General features: G+C 38.8%; 1 protein-coding gene and 1 pseudogene across 3 annotated transcripts in view; both read left to right on the forward strand.

The window, feature by feature from the left end:
- Positions 1–20,081, forward strand: part of PACRG (parkin coregulated) — a 418,828-nt gene that overhangs the window by 8,426 nt on the left and 390,321 nt on the right. The window lies entirely within an intron of this gene.
- LOC118605604 lies at positions 12,123–12,241 on the forward strand (annotated as a pseudogene).

The following is a 20,081-nucleotide window of genomic DNA, read 5'->3' on the forward strand; positions in this document are numbered from 1 at the left end:
TGACCGAAATCATTATGTCACCAATTCTGTTCGTTGTGTACATGTCTAAGATGTTTTAATTGCATGTATTTTTGTAGAATGCAAAAGCACATGTGCACTTTATGAAGAGTGTGTGTGTGTGTGTGTGTAAATGCCTGTTCGTACGGCTTACATATTTAGTTTGTATTAAATATAATTATGCTTTATATGAAATTTTATGGATTCCATCTAGCATGCTAATATTTTACACGTCATTACAAACTCCTCAGAAGCATTTAAAAGACTTTCTGAAATATTACCCTCTGAATATGCCATAATTTACTTAGTCATTCACCCAGGTTGCTTTCAGTTTTTGCCATTATACATATTGTTGAAATGAATGTTTTCATTTAAATTTGTCTTCCGTGTTTGAATGCATCTCCTTGAAATACAGCTTCTGAGGTAGAATTACTGAGTCGGAGATGTTAGGACCCTGAAGACACTAGCGAGGCTTTGATTTACACGGCCCCCCGAAATGCTCGGCAGCTGTGCCCTGGAGAACACCCAGGCCCTGCCCGCGCTCCAGCCTCCCCACCTGCCTCGTGTTGAGGGGATCGGTGTCTCAACACCTCTGAAACCCATTCGCCATGCATCTTAGGAATGAGCTGGAAACATCTAAGGCTGTGGTTCTCAGGTAGCAAAGTGAAGTCACCTGGGGAGCTTCAAAATGTGGATTCCTGGGCCCCGCCCTCCAAGATTCTGATTTAACTGTTCTAATCATTCCGGGGTTGCATTAAGAGGTGTTTAGCAGTGACTCAGAACACTTAGGGTAGAGCATTACGGGAAGATCTCAAAACACTATTCTCCAGATAGCTGGAGATATTAATTTTTCCAGAGATATATATAGAGCAACGTTCTCTTCCCTGCTGATTCGTGTTACTCTTTTGTGTTCTAATTATACGTAATACTCAGAGATATTCGAGAGGAATTTTTAACCAATGTAACACAATTTTAATTATTATACTTGGTAGTATGTTTAGAAACTGGTGAGGGTACTTACTCTCTCCTGTTAATTCATATCCAGAATGTTGATTTTAAATTTTAACTTTTTGCCAGTTTAATCTTCCAGATGACCTTTTAATATTATGTAAAACCAAAATATTCCTTTGAAATTCCTATGATCATATAAATCACTTAGAAAAAAATTGTCACGTTTTATTAGTGCCTTCACTTGTAGTAGTATATTTTATCATTTTATGTGCCTTTATATTTATTTTATATCATCTACCCTATTACCTTTTAAATCTAATAATATTCCCATTGAATCTCATGTTTTATTTTAATCCTGTTTCTCCACATTTTGAAAAATGCAAATATGCAAATAAGCATAGAAATAATAAAATAGCCATGTATTTATCTAGATTTAATAAATAACGTTTTCTTATAATAATACAGATTTTTAAAAATAAACTTCTGGTTTTATAGGTAAGATGAATAATCCTTGCTAGAGGAGCTACAGCCTCATTCCTTCTCCATACTCCATCCATCCATGCCCAGGGTAACCCAGCTCCTAAAGTTTATGCACACCCTTCCCAGTTATATGCGGTGCAAAAATGTGCATCAGAAATTTTGTAACGATGAGAGCGTACGTATGTGTGTGTATGTAATGGGAATTTAGGTTCCCTTTTCACTTGGGCTCTTCTGTTACAGTGTATGTTTCTGTAATGCCTTTCAGCTCAGATGTAATCCATGAACAGGGGAATGATGTCAGTGTAAGCAGGAGGTTCATATGCAGTTTTGCCCATGCTGTTACTATTTTGTGCCACCAAGTAAGAGCTGAATGAAAAGCCTACGAACACAGCTGAACAGCCTGACAACGAGCAACGCAAAGTCGTGCCGACGGCACCCATTCCTCCCGGCTCTGTTTGTGCACCTGCTCTTTGAGGCGCTTAAATGCGAGGCAAGCCCCATCTGAAGAGTATGAAGTGTTCCCTTGTTTTAATTTTGCATTTTGCTGGTAACTAGTTACATATTTTGTTTTCATAGGTTATCGAACATGTGGCTTCCTCTGTGGGGTGCCTGCTCCTAGCTTCGCCCATTTTTCTGGTTGGATCATCTGTGTTTTTCTTATCGACATATAGGTGTTCTTTCTCTACCGTGAATATGGGTATATTCTGCATACGAGCCACCTCTTTTCTCCTAGTCTGTGACTTGTCTTTATACTTTTTTTTTTTTTGCATTTTCTTTGATGTTTAAGTGTTTTTAATTTTAGTTATTTCTATTTATCAAATCCTTTATGGTTTGTATATTTTGTACCTAGTTTCAGAAATGTTTTTTTGACCCTGATATCTTTGTTTCTTGCCTATGTTTTCTTCTTACAGTGTTTATATAGAGATTATTAATTATTCAGTTGCCAATTCATTTTTTAAGGTGAGAGGTCAAGCTCTAATTTGATCTGTTCCGTGCAGAGAGCCACCCATCCAGTACCATTTGTGAGTAGTAACTGGGGACTCTGTTGTGAACTGTTACTCAGTTTGTCTGTCCCTAAACTGGCATCACACTCTCTCAATTGCTGTAGTTTTATTGATTGTGATATTCGGTAAAGTAAGGTACCGCAATTTGTTTTCAACCTCTTTGACATTCTTGGTCTCTTACCATCTACAGGTGTTTTAGGATAAATTGTCAAGTTTCATGAAAATCCCGAAGGACTTAAAATTGTATTACGTGTACAGGATGATTAGGGGATAGTAGCAATCTTTTCTAATCTTAATTTGCTAAGAGGTTTTTTTTCAATTGTGAGTACTGTGGAATTTTATCAAAGACTCTTTCTGCATCTCTTGAGATGACCATAATGTTTTCCTCCTTCGGTCTGTTAGTGTTAATCTAACGAAATACTGTAGACTGGGTGGCTGAACAGCAGATTTATCATGCGCAGTTCTGGGGCCAGGCGTAAGATCCAGGTGTCGGTGCTGTTGGTTCTCGGCGAGGGCTCCTTCTTGGCTTGCAGACGGTCCGGCCTACCGTGCCTTCCCGCGTCTTTCCTCCGTGCAGGCAGAGAGTCTCTCTTTTCTTACGAAGTTGCTAATCTCTCCTTACAGCTCCACATTCGTGACCCAGCCTAACCCTGATCACCTGCCAAAGGCCCGTCTTCAAATACCACCTCCCTGGGGGTTGGGGCTTCAACATACGAACTTCAAGGGACACAAATATTCAGTACGTAACAGGCGGGAAGAGGGGATTGCTAGGTCTGGCTCATCCCTGAAGGCTCAATGCGGGGGCCCGTTTCCCTGAAGTTCTTTGTTGCCAGAAAAAAGCCATGCTCTGTAAACTATGGCTAAAACTTTCCTTTAGGGGGGGCGGGGGGAAAAACCCTGTACAATACTTGCATTATGCAAAAAATAATTTCTTAGATTGTAATATATTTTTATTTTAATATTGTGTTTTCGAACAATTATTTTCATTATAAAAGGGAAAATTTTTTATGTAGAGTTTTAGGAAAATACTTAAAAGAAGAAAAAGAAAAGAAATATCGCTTACAATGGAGCTAATGACTCTTGAATTATTCCCAAAAAGCACCTCTATGTGCTTTTGTGTAAAATTGGAGTCATATCATACATACATGTTAATATATTTAAAAATTTTCTATTTGCCATTATATTTTTTTGCTAATTTATTAATTTTTTTCCTTGATTGGATTTACTTAGTTTTTCTCTTTTTGTTTCTTCATGTACTGTCCTCTGCATTCATATACTAATCCTCAAAGTTTCAGTAACAGATTTCTTATGTCTATCTGCTTTTACATCTTCCCCTCGATCTCCTTATGTCTTTCTTTTTAAATACCTTTATTTTCATTAGTGGTTATTATTCTTGTTATTTAAAAAGATGTCATTGAATTTCTGTGTTCCACTTTCACATGGGTGTTATTTATGAGGAATTACTTTCCCTGTCTTTGGGGCTTTATGACAATGTTTTGATTATGATTTTTTAAATTAATAGATTTGTTGCCTGATGGTCATGTAATTTGGTTTCTACAGTTTTAGCTGCTTGGTCTAGAATAGAAATGTTTTCTAGATATGTTATAAGGAAACTTGAAGGGAGACATTTTTTCATCTATGGTTATTTTGGATTGTTAATTGCAGATAACTTGTCTTAGTGGAGAAGGTTACAGACACCACCTATAGAAAAATGTTGTTATTTTTGATAATGTAAGTCAGGAATGATAAGAATTAAGTCTATCGAGCAAATCCGAAATAGGCAGATGCGTTTTGATATATCTTCCTATTTATTGTCTCTATCCCTAATTAATATCCATGAAACAAATTTCTCAGAGGTTATCCATATTGTTTGAAGATTTAAGAAATATAACTACTAAAAGTCCAATTATATAATTAAATGTTCATGGCTCTTATGATTTTAATCAGTAAAGAGAAAAATACAAAGAAAAAAGTTGGAAACAAGAATTGGAAACAATGGGAAAAACTGCATTAAGATGGATCCGTTTACTTCTCCTTCACCGTATCAGGGGGCCTATCCAATTCCTGGGTTAGGAATTCTGAAAATGACCTAATGATAGGTAACAACCTTTACTCGTACTTTCTCGAGGGATCTAGAATTCTAGACCTTGTCTATAGTTTTTCAATTATTTTATAACTGAAATATATTTATATTTTCAATGTGTATATTTCATACTTAGTGCCCTTAAAATGAAAATTTAAAAAGAGGATTCAGGAAGAACTATAGTTTCTGTTTCTGCTTCCTTAATAAGAAATGACTTAAAAAAAAAAAATCCATGTGGCACCTCGAGGGGCCCGGGGGCTGTGCAAGCACATCCTTGATCGAGAGAGTGACCATGGATTGGTGAGAAGCACATCATGGTTCAGTACGAAGGGGGACTGTTGGTTCTGTGGGCCCTAGACAGTGAAGCAAGAGACATTTAAGTTTAGTGTTTGGGATCCAAGAAACGACACTCTGAAGCGTGTGTAAGGTAACTCATTTAGGCTGTGTAGAGGGCTGTGTTCAGGGGGAGATTTAGTTTTGTCTTCCATGTGCATGTAAGGATCATAATCCAAACAAAAATTTAAGCTATCATGATCCATGAACTTGTTTATTTACCAGAGTTATTTTCATTTGGGAAAAAGTATATGAGTTGATTATGTTATAAAGAACAATTGTGTTGTGCAAATAATAATTTTTGTTTTAAAATTATCCTTCTAAACCAATTCAGGTTAGAGTCATTTTTGATGTAGCAGAGGCTAGAGAAAATAAGACTAAAAATGTGATTATACAATGAATGATAACTAAAATAATGAGTGCAAAGTAGATTGTGACCAATGACCTTTCTTTTGTGGTTTTTACTTAGAAGAGAATCCAGAGAGAAATACATCTCACAGATTGTGTATTTTAAATTAAAGGAGCTCTGAATAAGTAGTCCCTGAGAGAAAGAGTAAATCCTTTACAAATCTTCTGTCCTGTACTTTATATTTTTAAAAAAATTTATTTTACATCATAAAACTATAACTTCATTTCAAAATTAAGTTAAATGACACATTGTTAAATGTTTTCACACGAACATAAAATATTGGAATTTAACACTGCATTACATTTATATTTATTTTAGAATTTATGTAATGTAGTGATTATTGGCTCAGAACAGCAAGAGTTGTATAAATTAAATATTAGTTTAAACAATAATGAGGGGTGCCTTTGTGTATGCCTTGTTCCCCTTTGGAGTTTCTTAAGCAAATGATGCATTTACTCATGATTACACTAGGCTATATTCATATTCACAGTGATTCACCTACACACAATTATCTTTTGTCATTGTTAGGGGTAAATAATAAAAATATTTCAGAAAACATTCATCAGGTATAACTTTTATAAGACAAAGTGTGACATAAAAAAGGCCAACATTGTATAATTTTTTGTCCCTACTCCCCTCAAAACTATAGAGTTCTAGGCATCAAAGATGCTAAATTGTGTTTCTCACTTATTAGAATTGTTTAATCCTAAATCGTTTAATCCTGACCTATTTTGTGGAAGTAATTCAACTGTGAACGCCTACCTATAGACCTGTTATATACCTTTCCTTCCCATTCATCACTTGTAGAAAAAAAAATGTCAGTGATTGATTGATAAACAGCTTACTTATAAAAAGACCCTTCTCTAGGTCACATTTGGCCTTCTCTTTTACTCAGTTTTGTAACCATAGCTCTCACCTCTATCCTTGTTCAGTCACCCGCAAATAATAAGTGACATTTGTCAATAAGGAAAGTGGCTTGGAGTGAATCTGCTGAAATTTACTAAAATATTGGAAAACAAACTCAGAACTTATCTTCAGTTGATAGTGGAAGAGCCATTGCAATCTCTTTTCCTTTGTCAAAATCTTTTCAAATAGAAAATGCTTTCTTAAAGTATCAATGTGATATGTGCACAGCGTTGATAGATGAAGTCGTGGAGGATAGCTTGCCGGGCTTCTCAGTCCCCATCCTGAGCTTACTGCGTCTCCCCCAGGCCCACGTTCCTTCAGTTCTAACCATTTTAAATCACTTCTTATTTAACATTTTTTAATACAGGTATTTCAAATCTGAGAATACAGTAATATGCTCGTACCAGTATTATTGCTTTTTAAAAGTGCTTAATGAGATGCCAATAATAAACCGCATATATTAAAGTATAGAATTTGGTATGTTTCAACACATTTACAGCTGGGAAGCCATCACATCAATCAAAATAATGAACAGGTGCATCGCCCACATTTCCTCGTGCCTCTTTGTGAGTCCCCCTCACTCCTCCATCTCTGGTTAAGCAATGATCTCCTTTCCTCCCTATAGATGAGTTTGCATTTTCTAGACTTTTATATAAATGGAAGTATACAAATACACTTTTTTTTTCCTGGCTTCTTGTTCGGTCAGCATAATTATCCTACGAGGCATCCGTGTTGTTGCACGCATCGATACGTCATTCCTTTTTGGTGTTAGAATACAGCGTATTGTGTTCTATATAACGGAATAGTATAGTGTTAGAATTTGGTGTATGAACGGAGCACAATCTGTCTACCCACTCACCGTTGGTGGACACGCGGGTCGTTTCCAGTGTGCGGCTGTTAAAAAGAGCTGCGATGACTATTGACGTGCGAGTCTTCGTACAGAGCTGTGTGTGCGCCTGTGTGCGTGTGTGTGTGTGTGCGCGCGTGCGTGTGTGTGCGTGTGTGCGTGTCTTGGTTAAACACCTAAGAGGGCTGGCGAGCTGCGCGGACTCTCAAGAGTCCGAGAGGCTCAGCACTGCCTCACATCGGTGCCACACCCAGCTGGCACGCGAAGCCACTAGTGGCAATGCGAGTTCCTCCTTGTCATGTTTGAGACATGTAGAAGATCTCGCAGAGTATGTATAAGCCCGCGTATTACACGAGAATCGTTCTCTTGGGCCTATACATAAAATAAAAGAAAAAAATCGTTGTTATGCCTTAGTTTAATAAGTATATACTATATCACTACGAACAGAAGCATTCCTATAATGTGAAAACATCCTTTGTTGATTTATTTATGGTATGAAATATAGTTATTCTATGAGCTTTCTTGAAGTATTGTTGCATTAGATTGTGAAAACAAAGTCTTCATAATTTTCTCTAAATACACTTATGTTCTAAATATATCTCAACACACAGCAGTGTTTAGAATTTCTCATTAAAAACTATGGTAGTTAGTGCTTTCACATTTTATGCATTTGTTGAGATTTATTTGTTCCTTGTACGTAAAACTCAAATTTATGTCAGCCTTCATTTATTTTCTTTCGAAGATATCTTAGGAATTCTTCACATTTTATAAAGAATCATAAATTTATTCCAGCCTAGGGCCAACAGCTAGCTTTCATGCTGACCTGGATGCATATATGCAATTTAGTGAATTTTGAAAATTTGAGTGATAGCACATTAAACTGGAATAATGAACCAATAAAATTTTTTATACCATCCAAAAAATTATTTCTTAGGCATTCACACTGTCATTTCCTCATTAAAATTATTCTAGGATCATAAGTTACAACATGTATTCCTAAGGCTAAAAAGAAATCAACAGATCTTTTCTGGTGATCAAGTGATTTTACCTGCCTGAAAGATAATAAAACCTTGTTTTGGAAAGCGAGGACAGGCATTCGTAACTAAATTGTTCATCTTCGGCTAATAGAGTAAAATTTGGGGGGAATCTTTCATATGTGTGTGACGCTCTTCGCCTGTTAAGTGCTGTGGTTTGTCACAAAATTGCTGTCTTCTGATAGTCCTTGCCAGTACGTGACCTTGGATTTAAACTTGCAAATCCTCAAGTGCTTCATCAGCAGTTAGAAAGAGGACTTCAACTTCAGAGGGTTTTCACGGAGACCAAATGAGATATTACAGTGCAACGCAGGCACGTGCGTTGCGTTCCGGAAGTCAGGTGTCAGTGCTCGTCAGAGGGCGGTCTCACATTTTTCACCTGTCTGCTAGCGCGTAATTAGCCCAACCTATAAAGCGGACCTTTATGCGTTTTATAGGATTCTAATACCCTCAGTGCTTTAGCCACTTGTGGGAGTGAGTTACGTGCTCAGGAAGGCGTATTAATGCCCACGAGTCACTGAGGTACCATCTCACGTTTGCCTAATCACTCCATTGGCCTTTACCTCGCTTTCCAAATGCACTTAATTCAATAAGGACGAACACTTCTGAAATTTTCACACTAGTAAAAGGGGTTCCCAAACCATGCACCTTATTTTTATTTAGGCAATGTATATGATTCAAGCAGTTGTATAAATGTGTAGTTTTTTTTTTTTTTTTTTTTTTTTTACTTTTTAGGATTCACTTTAAAATTAGCATAACATTTAAGCATGTTGGTGTTTCTGTTTTCTAGTGTAGTTACTTAGGATTACTCTTATGTTTTAAGTAAATAATAAAAATCTAAGAGGAAAATTTTATATCTAAGTATTTTTTAATCTGGGAACTAAATGTATTAAGCCAAATAAATGGACATTATAGAGATTATTCGTGTTTCCATTTGTCCTGCAGATATTGCTGTCTGCCATTCGTTTCCCCTTTAATTCAGTGCAACAGCTATAATTAAATGATATCACTTATCTAACAGCAATGCTGAATCTTTTGTATCTTCGCAAGACATAATAAAAAAAGAGAATAAGAGTTTTCTATGAAATATCATTCACCTCAGTTAGAAATTTTACGTTTTTAGACTTTATCTTAATTGCAAATATCACATAGAACCTCCCAAATGAATGATATAGGCTAATTTCAAATTTTCTCTAAATGTACAAATACACTCCTCATTTTCCCGAGTCTGGGCCTAAATTGCTCTGCTTGCATTTGTAATCAGAAATTGATTGGGTTGCTGTGGAAACTGTGAAAGTGTATTGCTGGTTGAAGGAAAAATCGCAGTAGAAGAAGTACTGCTGTCATAATTGTCTGCCGTCCTAAATGCCTGTCGTTCTGAGCAGTACATTGATAAAATTTTCACACTCTCACCCCAAAATGCTTCTCTTTAGAAAACTGCTTTGTGGTTAGTATTAATCTTCTAGATTGATTTTTTGACACCAAAGGCCTTTGTCGCATATTTAATTTATTTCCACATTGAACTTTTTTTATGCAAAATGAAATTAGTTTCCATTTTATTCATACTTATAAGGTACATCATAGGAGAAAGACAGGAAGCACAGTAAAATAGTTATTTAGAAGCCAATCATCTGAAAACAGTTCAACTGCTCCCCTAAATGTAACATGAGTCCAAAAAAAAAAAAAAATCAGTTTGAGAAAGAATTTTTAACACATGGCAGCCTAGAAGAACCGAAGATCTATTTTAAACAAACAAGGCAATATTATGCCTTTAACCCCGTGAAAGCAATGATGAACTCTATCTATCTTTAAAGGTCTGTCTTTTGTATGAAGTTGAGAAAGTGGAGATCGACCAATGACATAAGGAGAAAAGTTAAAACAAACGAAAAAAGAAAAAAAAAATGTCCTTCATCAGACAAGAATGATGGGATTAGGAGTAAAGGTGGCTCATATTTCAGTGGTACAAATTTTCATTAACACCAACAGCTTTTCTGGAGACTTCCATTTGTTTCCTGATTTCAGCAAGAGCAAATGATAAAAATGATCTGTGACTCTCCCAAATTTAAATATACTCCCAATCTCCCACAAGTCCTTGGAAACCAAAGGCTTTTTTTTACTAATAAGAGACCAAACTGCCAAAGAAGGTTAACAGAGCATAGCCTCGCTGTGCAAGAAGCTCCTTGCTGGCGAGGGCCTGAGCTGGCGGCATGCTTCTGCAATAGTGTCAAAAATAAGCAAAATGTGGTACTCACTTTAGTTCTATTTTTATAAATACTTCCAGATGCTGAACAAAGAAATCTGCTTTAGCAGATTAAAACATATAATATGTGTGACATAATCTAAAGGATGTATTGCTTATTTAATGTATCATTAAGAGCTGTGTGCTAGATATTTGGTCCTAGTCTTAGGTACTTTATTCCACCATATATGTCAGAAAGAAGTTTGAAACCACTGAGCACGTATTAAGCAGGGGTAAATAGACTGTATCTTTAGAAGTGAGTTCTTGTCTTCCTTTTAAGAACTGGGACATAGGCAAAAAATATTCTGCAGTTTACATGTAGTGTTCACCTTGAAGCACAGCTTAAATTAGATTTGTTAATAAATTGAACAGACAGGAGAAAAACATCCATTTAGATCCATGTATTAAATATGTATTGTTGGGTTTTTTTAGTTTTTTTTTTTCAATAGATAATAGTAAATTTAAAAGTCAGAAGGACCTATACTGAAAAATCTTTCAATCCATTTCTCCTTTACAGAGGTAACCAGATATTTCTGTGTCATAAAAAAAAATTATGCATTTTATGCAAATATGTACATATACATTTATTATTGTCAATGTCTTTGAGCAAATCAAAGGATTGTTTTACATGGTATTGCAGTTTCATTTTGCCTTTCTTTTATGTATAATCAGATTAAGCAGCTTTTTATTTGTTGACCATTCGTGTATTTCCTTCGTGAATTGCCCATCGTACCTTCTGAGGTGCCCATCTTTCTAGTGTTGACTTGTGAGAGCTCATTATGTACTATAGACTTTTAGATCTTTCACTAGTTATATGTTTTGTAAATATCTCTTCCCGCCTTGTGGCTTTCACTCAATTAGTAGTCTTCCAACAAACAGAACTTATTAATTTTAATATTGTCAAATTTATTCATCTTTTCCTTCATGGTTTGTGCCTTTTTTGTCTTGATTAAGAAATCATTCTTTATCTTGAGACTATAAAAGTGCCCGTACTTTTTACATTTAGATCTAAAATCCACCCGGAGTTATTTTTTGAGTACGCCGTCAGGTGGAATCAAGTTTCGTTTTATCTGATTGACCTTGCACCATTTTTTCGACACCACCCTCCCTCTGCAGCTTCCCAGTACAACCTTTGTCATAGATTAAGTATTCGTACATGTTTGCATTTGTTTCTGGACTCGCTACTCTGTTCTCCTGCCTTTGTTTTGCTTACTGTCACTTTACGTTGTGTGTTGCAATCTGAAGAGTGAGTCTTCCAATATTTTTCTTCTTCAGGATTGACTTTGCATTTTCACGTGAACTTTAAATTTCCATAGAAAGCTTGTCACGTTACAGAAAAAAGTTTGGATTTTGATTGGAATTGCAGTGATAGGCATACATCAATGGTGAGAGTCGGTATCTTCATTATATTGAATCTTCTAAGCCATGAATGTGTTTTATCACAAATTATTTAGGTCTCCTTTCATTTTTCTCTATAAAGTTTATCATTCTCTATAGAGGTCCTACATGTGCTTCAATATTTATTCCTTAGTACATTTTTATGCCAATATAGATGGTGTGGTTTTTTGAGACATTTTCCCCCTAATTTTGAGTATATTTTTTATACAGGAGACTTGTGGAATTTGTCTATTAATGTTATTACTATATGCGTTGAGTTTTTGGACTTTTTGCATGTATAATGGTATACGTGAGTGAAAATCGTGTATCTTCTTTTCCAATCTATATAACAGTTTTTGTCTTACTGAATGGGGCTGGCTCTCCAGTTTATTGTCAAATACATGAGTGGGTATCCTTACCTCTGCCTGATCCCACAAAGAGAGCCTTCAATATTTCATGATAGTCTATGTCCATACTACTCTGAACGTGCCCGATCTCGTCTGATCTCGGAAGCTAAGCAGGGTTGGGCCTGCTTAGTACTTGCATGGGAGACCACCTAGGAAGACCAGGTGCTGTAGGTGTAAAAAAATAAATAAAAAAATAAAAGATTGTAAGCTGACAAGGTCCTTGCAATGTGAGGTCAACCGAGGGTTGCCTCACCTAAAAATATATATTTCATGATAAAGTATATTCGTTATAGTTTTACCTTAGATTCTCTTAATAAAATGAATGCAGTGTTCTTCTGTTTCCAGTTTGCTTAAAGTTTATATCTTAGATGTTGATTTTATAATTTTGTATCTGAGACGAATCTATGCTTGGAATCAGTTTGCTAATGTATATTAATGAATTGTATATTTGCGGTCATAAATGATGCTGAGCTATAATTTTCATTTTCATGTTATCCTTTTATATAGCGCTGTACATTGTGAAAATAAAATAAAACTGACATTAGAAGATTAAGGACCATAGAGTTCAATATATCATATGACATGTTTGCTATGTATAAACGAGACAGTAAGATATAGTGGCTTGGGTGTCAAACTACTAGTTTTATTTTTAGCTTTCTCATCAGACTACTGTGTGCTATTTTGCAACTCATTATTTTCCTTGATCTCTTACCTTCTTTGTAAAATGAGGCATTCGAAATGTATTATTTTTAAAGCTTCTTTTAGCTCTAGGTTCCCGTGATATGCAATCGATGTTTGTGCATGACTTTTAATATACATAAACTTAAGTTTTCTTCTTTTAACCAAAGCGTGCTTTCATCGTATGTCTGGGATTTTAAAATCAGTTTCTATCTGATCTTCAGTTACCCAGTTCTCTACTCATGGTCATATGGCTGCTTAGGTCATTATTCATGGTACTTTGTGTTGGCGCATAGGTAATTATAGTCTATAGTGTAATCGTTAAGAACACGGACAGCAGAGACTACCTACCTTGGAAATCCCAGCTTACTATCTGTATGCCGAGTGATAATATTTCTCTCTTTCATCTATAAAAGGCGATAGTAAGAGCACATACCTCATACGGTTAAGGAAGATAATACATTTGAAACACGAAGACCGTCACCTGCCAAACTTATGTGAAGTATCTTTATTAGTATAAAGATGTAGATGTTTACACCGTGACCTGGAAATAAGCCATTTCCTTAGCCTTAAACAGTTAAAAATAATCGTGTATCTGTAAAATTTTAAATCTGTTTTCAAGAATTTTTTTTTTCCAGAAGAGAAATAGTAAATATTTTTGAAGTCTTGTCATGGGACTTCCTTTATTACTTACATAAATAGAAGGGTAAGGAACATTCGTTGAATAAAGAGAAAAAGCTCCCTAGAACAGAGATGCTCAAATGATATTCACCGATTACAGTCGGTCATTTTCATAGATTCCTAAGACCGGACTTAACTGAGTGAGACAGTGCATCGGTGCTACCAGGAGCAACTGTGCCCGTGAGTCAAGGATGCGCCTCTCCATTCTATGTAGCGTCTTCTCGGGAGTGTGAGTGTTAGCTTAGGATTTCGGCGGCTGCACATAAATCCAGCCACGGTTTCTAGGTTATGAGAGCCAAGAGAGTTTTTCACATCCCCTCTTGTTTCTGAGAATAGTCTTTGTTGGTGAGAAAATGCACAGTCATAAAAGCTCCAGATCCTCATCCAGCACCCACAAGAATGGGAGTTGAGGGGGAACGGAGGAGCGGAAATAGTGGCTGTCGTTCATTTAAATGAGTTTTGTTGCGCATTTACTCCACGATTTTTTCTTAGGAATCGTCCTCCCAGATTTGCTAATGCTCAGGGGAATGACGTCGTCGTCGTCGTTTTCGCCATTTTGACCAGGTCTGAATATACTTTAATGGAAAAGAGACATGTATCTGTTTACTGTGTCGAGGCAGTGAATCTTTTACTCGAGAAGCTTAGGTAACTGGAACGACCGAAAATTTATTTCCTGAAATATGTGGTTAGGTAGGAGCTGTTTTTGCCGACAGCGATGTGACTGCATCTTCAGGTATGTTATTTGTGTTTAAACACAGAGCTCTGGAACTCCAGCGTTAGCGCTGTTTCTCTTGAGAATAAGCCTCCACGCGCACGTGTGCGTGTGTTACCTGCGGCTGCCCCGAAGAGAGCCCGAGGCCGGGATTCTCGGGCCAGCGATTTGCAAAGCCCGAGCTTTCGGGAAGCATCTGGGGGGCAGCATGCGGGGCGGGAGAGGGAGGAGGAGACGCCGAGGAAGGATGTGGCCTCCGGAGAAACCCGCCTCAGCCGGCCCCGCAAGGGGGCCGCATCAGAGAGTCACACGGGGTGGCGGGGAGGCTTCTGTGATCGGCTCGTCGTGCTGCAGCAGCGAGGCCCGGCTGCGGGCCTGCGGCCCCCGGGCCCCTCTGAGCGAGGCCCTCCCGACGACGAGGCGGCCGGTGTGAGCTGCCCGCTGTGACACGCAGAGGGTCCTCGGGGACCGGCGCAGGGTCCTCCATCGTCTCCCACGGTGCCGGAGTCCACGCCACGTGGCTGGACGAGCGTGATGCGTGAGGAGCACCGAGCGGGCATTGCGAGACCGGCATGGTGTGCCCGTGGGGGAGGGGGCTACGGAAGAGCAGCTCAAGGGGACGGACAAGGACAAGGCCATCGAGAGCCTTGCGAGCCAAAGGCAGAGGAGTTTATGGAGTAGTTCAGGTGTCGTGCAAAGCAAGAGGCCAGACCAGCTGGGGGAAGGGAGAGGGGGCGGGTTTGGACACTGTAGGGGTCTTCAGGCCTCTGGACGGGCTCTGGGTGGGAGGCGCCGTGGAAGGGTGGCTGGAGAGCAGTGACATGGGGAACTGACTGCTCTGGGTGCTGCACCCCGCACAGAGCACAGAGCGGGGTGGGCACTAAATAGGGAGATTTTGCTGTGTTTGGGGCAAGACGCGATGGTGACTCAGGCGAGGGTGGCTGCAGCGGGGAGATGGAAAACAGAGTCAATTCAGGGCGATCGGCCTGGCTGGTGGCATTTGCTGATGGCTCGGAGGGGCAGGGGGTAGGGAAGAGTGTGAGGAAATACAGGACTGAAACCCCGTGGCTTGGTTTCTGGACACTCAGGTCCACCGGGTCCGGCCTCCCCGCGTGGCCGGTGGCCTTCACCCTCCCTGCTGCTTTCTGTGTGGCTCAGACTTCTTTCCCCCACGCTGCTAGCGACTCAGATCCCTCTACCTCACCTGAGAGAAACCGGTCAGCTCCCCCTGCCACCTGGTCTCGGCGTCCACCTCTGCACACGAGAGGCTCATCCTTGGTTTGCTCTGCGGAGCAAAATCCCCTGCTGGCCGCTCTGACCGTCGAGCAATGCAGATAGATGAGCAGTAGAAGTTTTCTGACCTGTCTTTGCTTTTCCTCTCCACTGCAATTCCCTTCAGATAGAAAGGAACAGGATCAAGATGTATTTCTCCGCCAATACGAAATACTCTATTCCTTTTAGAAACCAAAGTATGTTTTGGTTTTTAATAATTTGTCACCTCGCTCCGCTATGGGTGCTAAGCTATAGTTACATATCTCTTTTCATATAACAGTCCCATGTAGTGGAATGTAATGCCCTGATTCTATTGGTAGGGAAATTGATTCTCTAGGATTAAGTGAATCGCGTAAGACGAGACACCCAGTAAGGGATGTCTCAGGCCCAGTGACAACACCTACTTTGTAACATCTTTAGAGACGCAGGGAGCACAGAGGTCTAGCCAGAAGCTCGCTGTGGGCAGGGGGCTTCTCTGCCACGGTCATTGTTGCATTCACTGGCATTAATTAGTTCTTAATGAACACTCGTTGAATGGACGAATCAGTCCACGTTTGCGGCACCATCACCGTGGCACTGGCCGTGTAGAGCAAGCAAAAACGCTGCAGGCCTGGCTGTCCAGGGGGTCTTGAGACTGAGAAAGATTTGGGCAGGTTGAGAACGGGCAGCCAGTCTGCTCCAAGCCAAGGAAACACTGAAAAAAAGCCCGGGGTTATGTACGCCACCGTTTCTCTGCTGCGGAAATGCGAGGTTTGGGCGAGAGCGCCTTTGAGACTGGCCCTTTGAGACTGGCTGCTGACGTCCTCGGCCTTCTGCCTCCCAGGAGAGCCCGGGGCGGGGGTGGGGCCAAGCCGAAGGAGTCACGAGGGCCTCGCAATTCCTGTTCTTTTCATTATTTGTGGATTTGAGTGTAAAGGGTCATAAGAGTATGTTTGTTTGTTTGTTTGTCTTAAAGACTTTAAAGAGGTGCATCTTCTTGGGTCATGGCAGAGTTGAGTATGGCGGGGACACCTGGGACGTCCTGTTCTTCTCGTCCGGACACTAACTTACGTCATGGGACCAGGTTACTCGTCGTGTCTTGCTGAATGCTGGAGAGACCCGCTTTAAAAATCAATTTTATAGAGGGAGCAGCGAACACTCTGTTTAGGAAGCAGATTAGTTTTGCATTTTTCAAACACAAGCTTTGCTTTTCATTCCGATAGGAAGGACTTTATTGATTTGAGTATAATATTTTACAGCAAAGTGTAGCCTTGATTTATAATCTGATGTTGAGTATTTATGCCCGTTTACCCTGCACGCATGCTATTTTATCTCTATAATTACACCGACTGGGCCATGTTTTCTTTTTAACGACTTCAAGGATATGTTTAACTAAAAATATCCACTAAAGTGCATGTGGGTTCTGTTTTCTTAAAACCAATTAATGATCCTGGCAGCTCCTCTACTTTTCTAAATTTTAGGACTTGCCGTCCACAGATCGGAAGTATCGAGACTTTAAGATTTACAATATCCGTTCAAACCTTAAATGCCCTTGATTCATAAAAACACATGTGACAGCAAAGCATAGCTCTGCTTTTAAGCCGTTAGAGGGAACGTGAAATGACTATGGCTCGCAGGAGATGTTGTTATGGTCCTAAGATGCTTCCCGAGGGACTCAGCAGCCTCCCACACTTTCCTGAAGACTGACCCTCTCTCCTTGAGAAGCAGGCAGGAGGGAGAGCCGTGGAGGCAAGTCCACTGTCAGGTCACCTGTCATGGCGCTGACAAGGCTCTGATAGAAAACCTAATTTACGGTTTAGGAAGCACATCCATTATTCTTCTGGTTTTAAAATAGAACATGCATCAGCGAAATGATAAAAGAAAGTGCTTAAGAATTATGAAAGTCAAGGACTATTTCATATCATAAAGTCACAACCCTTTTTAAATATTACTTTAAATTATAGCAGAGTCTAATGATATTCATGTGTTCTCTGAAAATTAGTATCCCACTCTTCTGACTATTGGTAATCTAATAATCGTGGAGTGACTATTGACTCCCTTTTACATTTAGGTAGATGTTTCTTAATGAAATAGATGTGCTCCAGAACATTGCTAGAACTTAAATAATGATTTTTTTTTTCTGTTGACTTAACATTAAAAGTACAGTGTTCTTTTATTTTGAATCAAACTTCAGTTGGCACTGTTCTTACTTCCTTTCTCACTCACTTATTTCTCCAGTTATTCTTAAATAATGACTGACAAGTGAACAGATTCTGGAATGTAATTTTTAAAAAAACTCTACTGCCCTCTTGAAATGCAAATAGACTCTTAATGTATCTATACAGAAACCTCGGATTTTCTCTTTAAAGGAGTATTCTATATAACTGTGATCATAAATTTCCCTGCAATAATTACCCGTTATAATAATTGGTGGTATGGATTAGATCATTAAAATTTTTAGCATTTTCTTAACATTTTCTTATAATGGAATCAATACTTAAATGTATACTTATATAGGCTAATTTATTACAGTAAGATGTGAGATTTGATACTTTGAAAGCATAAATGTTGAAACATTTGCTATGTAGTGTACTCTAGTGAAAATTCAGGGTCATCCTTAGCTTGCAACCAGATTTAGATAAAGAGACTGAAACAGGCAGTAATTTACATTACTTTTTACCAATTTACTGGTTTTAAAACTACTTGTTCTCTGTTGTTTGCCGTATCTCTGCTGTATTTTAATGGGCTGTGCTTAACTTATCTCCTTCCTATCTCACAATTTTATTTTAAATGTGAATTAATATTTAGGACACGAATAACAGAAAGTGTCAACAGGCAAAAGACTCAGGAATTCACACTTTTATATTCATATGTACACCACCTTCTGTGTCTCTACCTACCTATTATCTACCTATGTATCTATATATCTATCTGTCTCTACCTACCTATCATCTACCTATGTATCTATATATCTATCTGTCTATCTGTCTCTGTCCATCCACCTACCTACCTACCTACAGTTTTTTATGAGTTTCAGTTCTGTAGAAGAATTAGTAATGTTATTGAATTATTCAAGTGTCCTATATTTTATATACATCTGTGTGTGCATATAAATTTTTTCATTTGATTTATTTGGTCTGCTTAACTGTTTGACTTGGTGAGGGAGAGAGCTAAGCTGAAATCTCCTGCTTTACTGGTAGATTTGCTCATTTCCCTTAGCTGTTATACATCTCTCATTTATATATTTTCAGGTGATTTCATTAGGTACATAATGTTCAGAATTATCATATCTTCCTGGTGACCAAAACTCTTATCATTATGCAATGACCCTTTCTTTCCTAAAATTGTGTTTTTTCCTGCCTTAAAGCCTATAATTATTCCAGCTTTTGTTTACTGTTTTTTGGAATATATTTCTCATCTTTGACTTCAAAGTTTTCAATTCTTTGTTTTTGTTTTTCTGTTTTTGTTGGTAGTGGTAGCTCTTGAAAACAGCCTATAAGCTGTTTCTTTTTTGTTATTGTTGTTTTTAATCTTAACCTATTCTGACAATTTGGGGAGAATTTAACTTGTTTACATTTATTATAGTCATTGGTTTACTTGAATTTATTTCTACCTTATTAAGAATTTTATTTTTCTTATCCTATGGTTATTCTTTATTATCCTTTTAATTGATTATTTTGTTATTCTATGGGTTCTTCTCTCGGGGAGATTTATACATACTATTTCCGTTTTTTTAGTGATTACGCTTGAGCTTTCACTATACATGTTTACCTAAATAAAATCTGAATTTAAACTACTTAAACTTCTATGACCGAGAGTGCAGGGAATGTTCGGGTGCTCAAACTGTGGTCACCACTCTCAGGCCGATATCTCATGCTTCTCTAGCATTTCAGCTCTGTCCTGTCTTCAAACCCCACAAGTTGGACGTTGTTTTTATTATATTAAATAGGTAGTCGGATATGCAGGTGCGGTTGGCATTGTATTTGCTCACGATCGCGTTTTGCGCCTCAGACCGTGCTTCTGAGATCAGGCTCCTGCTCCTCGCAGCACTTGCTGGACCGCTCGCCGCCTGTAGTGCAAGCCCCTCGGCGGTGCACCCGGCGTTCAGGTGCGCGTTTCACTGTCACGCCCGCAAGGTGGGTTTTCCGGGTACGCAGTCGTCGGGAAGCCGTGCTCGTCTGTCACCGCTGCAGAGGGGTCACTCAGCGATCTCACCCATGTCCCCGAGAAGTCTACCACGAGTCTCATTATTACTCGTTTCTTTACTTACTTGCCTTTTCTCTCTGAACTTTCAAAATAATTTTCTCGGAGTCTAAGCAGTTTTGCTTTGATCTTACGGCACAGGTTTCTTGTCCCGCAGTGGAGGACAGTGGAGGGTCACCACCCACCTGATGGGGTTGCATCTTAGTGTCGTGCGGTTTCCGGTCTGTTTGCAGTGGCCGTGTTTCCACTGTTTTCATTCGTACATAACGAGGTCCTGCGTGGTTACTGCGGCGGCAGAAGCGGCAAGCAGCTTTGGCGGCACCTTCTCGAGCGTTAGACCCAGTGCCCCCTAGAGAGTCAGTGACATTTCAGAGAAGCCTCAAAGAGGTCGATTTCTTCTGTGGTCTTTTCGTACACCTTTCTCAAATTACGTTAGGATTAATTCTGAGAATGAAAGTTCACAGTAATGTAAAGGAGAAGCACTTAAGA

Source organism: Rousettus aegyptiacus, unplaced genomic scaffold (genome assembly GCF_014176215.1).
Source record: "Rousettus aegyptiacus isolate mRouAeg1 unplaced genomic scaffold, mRouAeg1.p scaffold_m13_p_1, whole genome shotgun sequence".
NCBI classification, from domain to species: Eukaryota; Metazoa; Chordata; class Mammalia; order Chiroptera; family Pteropodidae; genus Rousettus; species Rousettus aegyptiacus.